Here is a 10,532-nt window from a genome sequence, read left to right as displayed (position 1 = left end):
TGGAGCAGAGACAGGGATCTGCTCCACTTCCTCACTTCCAGATGAATGCACTAACTAATTTTGAGTCATGTTCACTCTCTTTCTTTCTCTGACCCAAAGAATTTCATGCAAAATGGATTAGCTTAAACAAGTGAGAGTCCCTCTGCAGAATAGCCTGCTAGGAGACGCAGGTAGGAAAAGAAAGTTCATGCCTCTCAGGCAGAGGAATGACTTGAGCAAGAGTTTTCCACTTCTTTGTTGAGAGTCTAAAAATGGCGATATTGTTAGAAAGGGACTGTGTTTCCCCCAACTTTGTTTTGTGTAAGGCCTGAACAGGGTAGGGGTGTTTTAAGAATACCTGTTCAATTGGGCGCTGAAGATTAAAGAGACATGGATCCTGACAAAACCTAAAGCATAAGCTAGGCACCTGGCTGATCTTCACTGTTGAGATCTGGGCATTTCTGACCATGATCTGTAAGTGTCAAGTGAACTTTGAAACTGGAAAAATAGGGCCCAGATGCTATTCCATTGTTAAGTACACTTAATAGCTGCTTCCCAGAAAATATGTGTCTTGCCTCAGGACAATGATTTTATTTTACTCTGGGATGGTACAGATCTGTCCTATTTTCTCAATGGGCAGCCTAATAAGATCCTGTCATATCTGGATCCAGAGCAAGCAGTGACAAGACATCTAACTGAAAGCAGCTCTGACTTTGGTGCAAGGAGGAGGATGTGCCCACCTTTTCCCAGCAGCTTAGTGCTAGGGTACTTAGCAAGGAAATGGGATATACTGCATGGTCTGGGAACAATTACAAGAATTCTTTAATGCATTTTATCTTCTCAACCTTGACTTTATTTTACAACAGATTTTAAATGGGAATTTCTGAATTATGAATTATTATCAAGGCCTACTTCTGTTCCAGATGTACGTACTAATTGAATGAGTCTGTTCCATATTTGCATCAGCATAACTAAGTGCAAAGTGAGCCTCATATATTGTAAATTTCAGACAGTGTTAAGCAGAAGTTCCCACTAAAATCAATTAGGAGTTTTGCCTAAAATGTCTTTGCACAATGTAACCTTAGTTTTGTAAAGCACTATTAAATTACTGTGTTGCATAAATGTTTTAATAATTAATCATGAAAATAATTTAACCTCTCTCAGGACTTAAATGAATAGAGGTTCCTCTGGGGCTGCAGTGTTTAAATAAATTCACATCTAAGCCAGCCCAAAAGCCACTTCAGTTACTTGCAAGTGAACCAGGGGAATTGGCCAACATGAAGCAGCAAACTGCTGGTACCCCAACAGAGAGGCTGATTTTCAAAAGTACAGAGCACTTTTGAAGATCTCACTGAAGACTCTTATTTTCCAATATGCTTGCCTTGTCATCTCAATACAGATAGGTGCAAAGACCCACATACCTTTCTCTCCTGACTTCTCACCTCCAATAAGCAGTTGTGTTTATGTAGGGCAAGAAGTGGCAGTTGTCTTTATGTAGGACAAGCATCAAACTGCTCTGTAACAGTAAAGTGTTTTTAGGAGTCACTGCATGAACTACGCAGAACAGTAACAAATAATAACACCTTCCACTTCCTGCCACCTCCCTGAACAGAATGAGTGTTGACTCAATATTGATACCCTACGATAACCCTATAATTATGTATGTAACTCTTCTGCCCAGCACCAGTGTGCAGCAACAAGGGCTGGGTTCAAATTTCAGGGTATCCAATATGTTTTTACTGTGGCTCGAGCCCCAGCCCAGAAATCTGGGATCACTGAATTTGGCTGTGGTGTCATAAACAAAACTCCCTCCTTGCAAGCAGTGGAAACACAAGGATAGATTTATTACAAAAAATAAAGGCAAAGAAAACACCAAATACAATTTTAAACACTACCAACTACAGGCTCTAGTTTGTACCCCTTTTGAGGGAGACTCCACTCATGCCCTGGCAGTCTGAAACATGGGGGCTTACCCAAGGGTTAGTCCTGGGGGGCCGGTGCTCCTATACCTACTACTCAGCAGGAGAGTCCTATAAGCTGCTCCTTGAGTTTCACTGCATCTCAGGGAGCTGCTAGTGAGCATGGGTCCTTCTGCAGTGCCGCTCATTGTTCCCTGGGAAGCCATAGAGCAGCAATCTCCACTTTCATGTGGTGGCTTTGGGAAGGTGACTGCACTCCAAAATTCCTAGTCCAAACCCCACAGCTCCAGCTGGGGAAAAAACTGCAAAAGAACTCAACAGATGGGGAGCCAGGCCTATATTGGTTTCTGGTCCTGAACTACATATAGGCTCAGCTACCTAGCTAGGCTGAAATAGGGATGGTTGTACACACAGTGGGGGTTTAATTCAGTTTAGTTCTCCCTAAATTGAATGGTGGCTTCCCTCTGCGGTGGCAGCACCCCCCAGGCGGCGCCCCCTTATCCCCCGCTGGCCCAGGTGATCCCGGGGGGAAGTGCAACTCCACCCCGCAGCTGTGGAAGGAAGCACCGGGCCCCCGTACATCTCAGGCAGACAGGTAGACTCTGAGAGAAAAAAAAAAATCAATCAGGCTCCTTGACCATTTTCTTTTCTTTTTTGAACCTGCCTGCATGGGCTGCCACTGGGTTGCACACCCTCTGAACTGCATGGGGTTCTTCCCTCTGCAGCTGTGGCACCTCCAGGGACCACCCAGGCCAGGTGCCAGTGGGCAGGTGCCACCTGGGAGGTGCCACTGCCATAGAGGAAAGCATCAGGGCCCCCCGCAGCTGAGGGGCTGTGCGATCCCCCCTCCCCCTCTTCCCCTGCTGCGGGAGATGCAGGTAAGCTCCATCACCCCTGTACCATTCCCAACACCTTCCTGCTGCGTGGGACTGCCCAGGAAAGGATGACTTGCCTTTGAGGCAGAGAGGCAAGGTGGCAGGAGGGCGGCTGGGTATGCTGGCAGCAGGAGAAGGTGGCAGGGGTGGTGCATGAGGTGCTGGAAACCTGCCAAGCCCGAACTTCCCCAAGCACATCAGCTTCCAGCACCCTGTGCACTGTTGCATTTTGTTAGCTGGCAAACTAGAACACCTTGAGGTGTTTTATCTTGCTATGTTACAAAATCATTTAAAGTAGAATACGTTGCCAAGCATGCAAACAACAATGCCATTAAAGTGGTGCAAAAGGCATTTAAGCTGCTTTAAAGGCCAGTTTTGTGGTGTGTACAGAGGCCCAAGAACTGCTACAGTCACAGCAGGGAGTAGGCTCCAAATCCTTAACCAGACTCTAATCCTGGTGTTTTGCTCTAGGAATGAATACCCCCCACAGTATTATTTCAAAACCCTGGAAAAAAGAGGAGACAAAGAAAGGGAGAGGAAAGGAGTCCCAGACTCAGAGACTCTCACTCCCCTGTACCTGAAAGTTCCCTTTCACCTTGGTTTCTCCATCTGGAGCCTCCCCCCTCAGCTCCCTCTTCTTATGTACCTGGGGTGATGTTACCCCAAGTACCCAATCAGTGGTCACCAGGCTTCTAGTTTTTTTTTTTCTCATAGCCAATTAATTTGAAAAAAGAACACTGCCCAGTTAGCCAATTAGGGTAGGGGTCTGTTTCCAACCTCCTCCACCCGCTTTAGTGACAAGAAACCAAGTTTTCTTGTTTATAGTAAACAGATGGATCAGTTCTAGACAAAAGGTCTATCCTGCCTATGTGCTGACACATTTATTTCAGATTAAGAAACAGACAAGATACAGCAAAGAAAACACATATTAGACCCAGTAATATTCAAACTAAAACAATATAAAACTAGAATACTTTGCAGTACAAAATGCTTATACATTTTGTGTGTGTGGTACATGTGTGTTAAATTTTATAGTTCCAAAGTCAATTGTGAGAAGCCAATTTTTAAAGATATAAAATACTTTCTTCTCTCTCTCTTTCATGGTGTCACTACAGGGCAGTTAAGTACCTTGCTCTATTCTTACCAATTTCTCCAGCCCTTGTTGCAGAACCCCACACTCCCAGGTGAAAACACTTATCAGTGAAGTTGTAAGAATATGAATGGCTAACAGTCAGGGTAATTAGAGGCTGTGGTCTGACTTGACATCAAAGCAACAAATAAAGAGTAGATGTGTACAGGTTTAGTGAAAACTGAAGTTCCCAAATTAAAATGTATCTTTTCACTGAACACGATACTAAAAGTGCTATTAAAGAGACTGAGGAACTCTGAACTCCTGAGATATATTAAAAATTATACATCAAACTGATACAGGTCCAACTTAGTTTTATTAGCATAGAAAGATAAAGTGGAAACTCAACTTGACTGGAAAGTAAAATCAGATGCTACTGAACAAATGAAGATGCCCTCAGAATGCAAATGGGACAAGTATTTTGTGTTATTCTAAAATATCTGAATGAAGTCATCACAAACCACCACTACCCTGCAACTGTTGAGGAGGTCATGTCTAGACTTTAGCATTTAATAATTATTTTCACTGTTATATATGTTACGGGCTAGCTGGCAGTGACTTAGCCCAGGGGTTTTGAAGGGGCAAAAGATGATTGGAGGACTTGGGATTCCCTTTCCTCACCAATCCAGCCCCAGAGACTCACCCTCCATGTCCCCTAATTGGCCCCTTGGGTCACCTGGAGGGGAATAAAAGGGGCAGCGTGGCTGACTCAAGAGAGACCAGTGAGGGACGACAGGGAAGTAGATTCAAAGAGCTGAGCCAACAGGGCAGGAGCAGTTGCCCCAGAAGAGCCTGAGGGAGTGGGACCTGTAGGCAAAACTGGGACCCTCAGCAGCGCAGCATGTGGCCAGCAGGAGAGGCTCCCCACTGGGCTCCACGATCCCCGAGGAGAGGCTACAGCCAGCAGGAGAGGCTCCTCTCACTCCAGCAAGGATCTGAGCAGCGACCTGAGAGGTTCCCAGCTCTGCTTCCAGCTCCTTCAATCAGAGGCCAGGCAGCCCGAGGTGAGGCCGAGGCTCCTGGAAGGTCAAGACCCCTAGCAGGCTAGAGCAGTGCCAGCACTGGTGGCAGTGTAGTAGCGTTTCTGCCTACCCTGTGGAAGATCCAAGTTAAAGTCCCAGCTTTGGTGACTTGGGGTGAGTGAGCTAACAGGGAGAAATTCTTCTTGCAGTGGAAAGGGGCCGTTGTGTTTTCCCTCTTTCTCCCCCTCCAGGTACCTAGGCCCTATATTCTTTGTAATTTGACATTTTGTGTTTTGTGCCTTTTGTATTTCCAGTAATGCCAAGCAGTATTATTTGTTCTGCTGTTTGTGTTTTACAGTTTGGTTAACCCTGACTTTTGTCAAATGGATGAATATGACTATGATTGTAAGTGGTAATCTTTGTTGAATCCTGCCCCTTCGGGGCATTGTAGTGTCCCCTATATCCCCTGGTTTATACTGGTTATGTTCCCAGTATTGTTCCTTCATTAAAAGGTATATGGTTAAGTCCCCATTGGTGGTCTGGCTCTGCTCTGTAGTGGGAGGAGAGTCCCTACACCCCCCACAGCGCTTGTGCATATGCTTTGATCCCTTCAATTGGAGAGGGGGTACCGCCCGGGTTACATATGCAAACCAAGGATGGATGTAGGTGTGACACTGCACCTTCAATTTCCCTTCTGGTTGGTATGTTTTACATGACTTCCTTTCAGGTTTACCACAGGATCAGAAATGCAACAAAGCATCATGCCTCAAACTTTTGAGTATCTGGATGCGTTGGAAGTAATTATCGATGATCTGTTCATTTAGGAAGAAAATGGCAACCAATAAAACAAAAAACTATGTTAGGTTCCACTATGTGCCAGAGAAAAGAATGTTGTATTTAAAAGGAGCAGATGCCAGATTTGGCTGGATGAAGATGAATTGTGTCTGACACATGTTCAGTAATAAAGAAAATTTGATTGGACCCAACAAATATGGAAACACTTATGCAAAGAAAAAATCTCCAAAATAGCAAACCCCCCCAAGTGCCTTACAGAGTGATGAGCACATTAATATCATTCATCTCTAATTTGTGTCAGTGTTCTGTCTGCTTAAAAGGCTGCCTGAGAAGAGTACAGATGGGCACTGAAATTATCAACAGGAGACTTCTTCATTTTCAGTTTCGATTGTGCATAATTTAGCTTCCTTCCTCCCCAGCCCCACATCAGTTTAGTTTTAAAATCTTTGCATTTAAAAATAGGTACTTTTTCTTTACCTTCTGCTTTATGAACCTTGAGAGTACAGCCAGCTTATATTTTCATGTTTTTTTTCCCAACAACCATGAAGCCAGAAACTTAAAGAAAAAAAAGAGACAAAAGGAAAGAAGAGGAAACTCAGGTCTCGGAAAGTTAAGTTTCTCCCATAATTATTTGACCCCAGGTGTTCAAACTTCAAGGTTATATCTATATAGCAAGCTTGCCATTTGTAGTGGTGGCATCCTTAAATGTGTCGTGCTGCTGTACGTGCGTGAGCTCAGGGCCAGCTCATCCTATCCTGTGGAACCTGTGGCCACATGGTGGGCCTGCAGCCAAGAGGACATGCCCCACTTCCCCCTGTTGCCCATGCCATGTTTAAAGGGCTTGATTCAGGCAGGGACCCCCTTCCTGGTCGAGCAGAGGAGGAGTTTCCAGCTCTGCTTCCACCTCAGCCCTGGGGAGGGAACCCAGGCATCCCCAGCACATGCTGCCTTCACCCCACAGTGTAGTCCACATGTGCACAGCCCAGCCCCGACTATTTTATTTCAGTGAGTTTATACTGCAATTAACCACAATTTTGATTTTTTGATGGATCGGGGGCCCCAACGCTATATCTTGCAGGGGGCCCCAAAAATTGTGGGCTGGCCCTGGATAAGCTTCCCAATGCCATTTCCCAGGAAGTGACCTTATTCTTTAATGGTGCAAATTAGTCTGTCCCCAGTGCCATATGAATGTGCTTCCAGTTTGGGAGCAAATCTGTACAGAGCTGTTTGGAGTGTCTGCCAGCACAGTAATTTTGTTGTGTAGACATGTCATAAGAAAAGCACCAAATAACCTGATATGTGTAATGCATGCTGTCAACAGTACTATTACTATTTCTTTTTTAAGGTAGCTGTTACACAACACATTGAACTTAAATGTAGCTTTGTACATTGTACCTTATAAATTGTAGCTTACTCCCAGTCAAATTCTATGCGAGTGAATAACATATAATAGTTCAAAATTAACAATGACTCATTGTTAATGACTCATTTCAAGAATTCTCAATTTAATAAATCCGTTCCACCCCATCACACAATGTGTTTTCTATATACAATCAAACCCATTAGCAGAAAATGCATATAGGACATACTTTAAAACTGTGTATTCAGGAAATCCATACTTAGCATTGAATTTAATATTCCTCACGTTGCTTTACTAAGCTTTATGGGAAGCAGGACAAAAACATGGGTGCCAACATCTAAAAGGTTTTTCAGTCAGATTAACCCTTCAATAGTTTCAAAAGAGCTAAAGGCCAGAATACCAAAACAGAAGAAAAAACTGAAAATATCAAATAGTTACTTCATTATAAAGTTGAAGACAACATTGAGCTTATTGGTTAGCAACCTGTTAAGGTCAAAAACCATTAATCTGCATTAAGCCTCTGAATGCCATCAGCATCCAAGCTAAATATAAATATACTTCGGTAGTCACCCATAAATGGGAATAAGAGGTACTTAGACCAAACCAGGACACTGGTATTTGTTTTGTAAGGGCTTTCCTAATGTAAATGAAAGTGTTCATGTGTGCCAACAGCCACCAGTGTCTTACAACAAAAGCCCAGCAAAACATAGGCCCAATAAGAGGACATAGGCCCAATAAGAGGACATACTTCAGCAGCACATCAGGCCTTTGACCAGGAGAAGTCAAGTAATGGCTATGTAGTCAGAAAACTATCTGGCAGGTCAGTGACACTTGCTTCTGCCTGAGACCTAATACAAGGCAGACCTGTCATCCATTTTAAAGGTCTTCTCCCCTAACCTCTATTCTTGTCACATGTAGTTGCTGGCTGTAGCAATGTGAGTGATTTTTACTATTTTATTTGTGTTCAAGGTAGTGTTAGAGTAATGTTGCGACCATGATGGTCCAGGAATTATGCAAGAGGCAAGAAATTCTGTAAGTGGTATCTTTTATTGGACCAACTGTATGGTTGGGATAACATTAGACAAGCTTTTGACTGCAAAACATTCCTCCTGAGGCCATCATTCTTTGTCATTTGTGTTTCACACTTTCTGTTAAAAATGGTGATCCAACCCTGACTCCTGCTACCTTATAGGCATACGCAGATTAACATGTGGGCCAACTGAGCCCAGGTTCAGGGGATCCTGCCAAACAGGCCCCTAGATGCCTGGATGGCGGGCATGAGAGGGAGCGGGGGCAGCTCGGCTCAGAGGAAATTGGCAGCTGGGCCGGGCCGGGCATGTATGATGTGGCAGGCAGTGGCTGCTATGGACTAGGTGGGGCATTGGGTGGGACCATGCTGGAGCCCTAGGAGTAGCCGGAGCTGCTGCTGGCAGGGAGCAGAGCCAGGCGCAGTGCATGGCTGGGACCTGCTCATACAGCCAACTCCCATCCTGGCCATGATCCTGCATGTTTGTCAGGTGCTGCTGCAGCCGGACTGAGCTGCAGCAGGGTGAGGGGCTGCCCCCAGAGCTCAGGCCGTGCTGCATACACCCAGCGGCTCTATACTCCTAGCATTGCCTGGCCACAGGGTGATGTTGTGCAGGGTCCTGTGCAAGTGGTCCCAGGCTTCAGTTCCAGTGTGGAGCTGCAGGCGGGGGTGGCTGCAGCTCTTCCCTTGGGCCTGGGGGGCAGCACGACTTGCTGTGGCTGTGGCTGCTGCTCCTGCTACGCCTGCCAGGGACAGAGCCTATAGCTGTGGGGCAGGGCATGGGTTGGGGAGGGCTCAGGAGGTAGGGGGGCAGGCCTCTGGGTTGTGGGAGGGGGCTCCCAAGCCTAGGGCCCCAATTAATCTTAATCCGCCTCTGCTTACAGGAACAGTTTTTCTGACCCTTGGCAATAGCAGTAAGGGATAGAGCAGTCTATGTGACTTTGCGCCCCCCCACCCCTCCACTCTGTACAACAGTACTCTGCTTTGGCTTGCATTAGTCATACCCAGCAGTGCCGAGTATTTCCCGATGCCCTGCCGCTTCCTGGTGGGACTACCTGTAAACCCATGTTATCTTGGGCAGCAGGTAGGAGAAGATGTGGATTCCCATTACACCCCTGTGGAGCTCCCCAATTTCTTCATGCACAGATTGCTGTGCATGGCTTACAAAAAACCACCAGCCAAGGGGACAGCCATGCAGGGGCATGGAGCCCTACTTGCTAGGTCCACAAATACATCGAAATCATGAGGTGTCAATACAGACACCTTTCTCAGGAGCAGATCCAGGGGGGTGCAGTGTTGTAGTTGTACCCCCCCAACCAAACTTTAAACTAACTGCCTGGGAGTGGCAGCAGCATTTCTATTCAGGTAGCAATGAGGGAGTCAGCTGACTTCCTGGCTTATCATCCTTCTAAACTCTTCACTCGGCAGCTGTTAATGACCCTCTCTCCTTCAAATTATATCTTGCATTCAAAAGCTTGTTTAACTTTATCCCAGCTACACAGTTGGTCCAATAAAAAAGATCACCTTAAGAAATGCTTGCCCCTCATATAATTTCTGGACCAGCCCAGCTACAGTACCACTCTTATACTACCCGTCTTTTTTAATGGCCCCACTAATCAAGCCATCCTTTCTTCTGCAATTCTGTGTTAACAGCTCCTGGTAGTCTAGCTCCTATTTCATAGCCCCACAGACTGGTTTTAACTCTAGCTGGAAACATCAGCTCAGGTGTGGCAATGTGAGCTCAGGTGAACATGAACTCAGGTGTAGAAAGTACTTCCAGGGAACCAGTGGAAGCTCTGTCAAGGTGCTCAGGAAGGATGTGATGAATCTGACACAAGAAAGAGATGTCCATTTCACACTAATGAGCACAGGACTAATGAAAGGCAGGCGAGTTTCTTTAAGTAAATCTGATATATTTTATTAGACCAACTAAAATAGTTGGAAAAATTCTTCACTGCAAGCTTTTGGGTACAAACACCCTTCTTCAAGCTGAGGAAGTCTGCAGTTGGTCTGTGCTCTTCCTGGATGGAATAGAAAAGAAGCCAGGGCCAGTATGCGAGAAAGCCGGTCAGTGAAAAAGCAAATTGAGGCAGTCAATGGGGGAGAAACAGATGTGGGGGAGAGGGGTGTGATGGGCCAGTAGGGGGCGCTCCTGCATTGAGCTGCCCACCTCCCTGCGCCCAACCACCTTCCAGACTCCAAGTGCCTCCCTGGGAGCGCCTTATGCTTGGCCAACCCCTCTCCCGGAGCACACTCACTAGTCTGGGGGTAACGTGCCGCCACCACCCCGAGAAGGGACTGACTCGGCCCTGTGTCCTTGGGGAAACACAGACCTAATAGTCCGACGGGTACTTGACCCGGTACAGGCACTTGGGGCACTTCCCCAAGTCAAGGGGGCAAAAAGTAAAGTCTCCCTTAGTCCGCAGACTTAAGGGGTCTCTTAGGCGTAATTTAGACCCACCCCTCAATAAGTCTCCCACACCAGT

General features: G+C 46.0%; 1 long non-coding RNA gene across 1 annotated transcript in view; it reads right to left on the bottom strand.

Moving 5' to 3' along the window:
* Nucleotides 1–1,671: 1,671 nt before the first annotated feature.
* Nucleotides 1,672–10,532, bottom strand: part of LOC109306357 — a 16,389-nt gene continuing 7,528 nt past the window's right edge. The window contains exon 3 of the long non-coding RNA XR_002099959.1: nucleotides 1,672–1,754. This is a non-coding gene — a long non-coding RNA (uncharacterized LOC109306357). The remainder of the gene's footprint in view (nucleotides 1,755–10,532) is intronic.

Source organism: Crocodylus porosus, unplaced genomic scaffold, assembly GCF_001723895.1.
Source record: "Crocodylus porosus isolate Cpor-Errol unplaced genomic scaffold, CroPor_comp1, whole genome shotgun sequence".
In the NCBI taxonomy this organism is placed as follows: domain Eukaryota; kingdom Metazoa; phylum Chordata; order Crocodylia; family Crocodylidae; genus Crocodylus; species Crocodylus porosus.
Note: the sequence above shows the minus strand (reverse complement) of the source record. Positions and strands in the feature narration are given on the sequence as shown.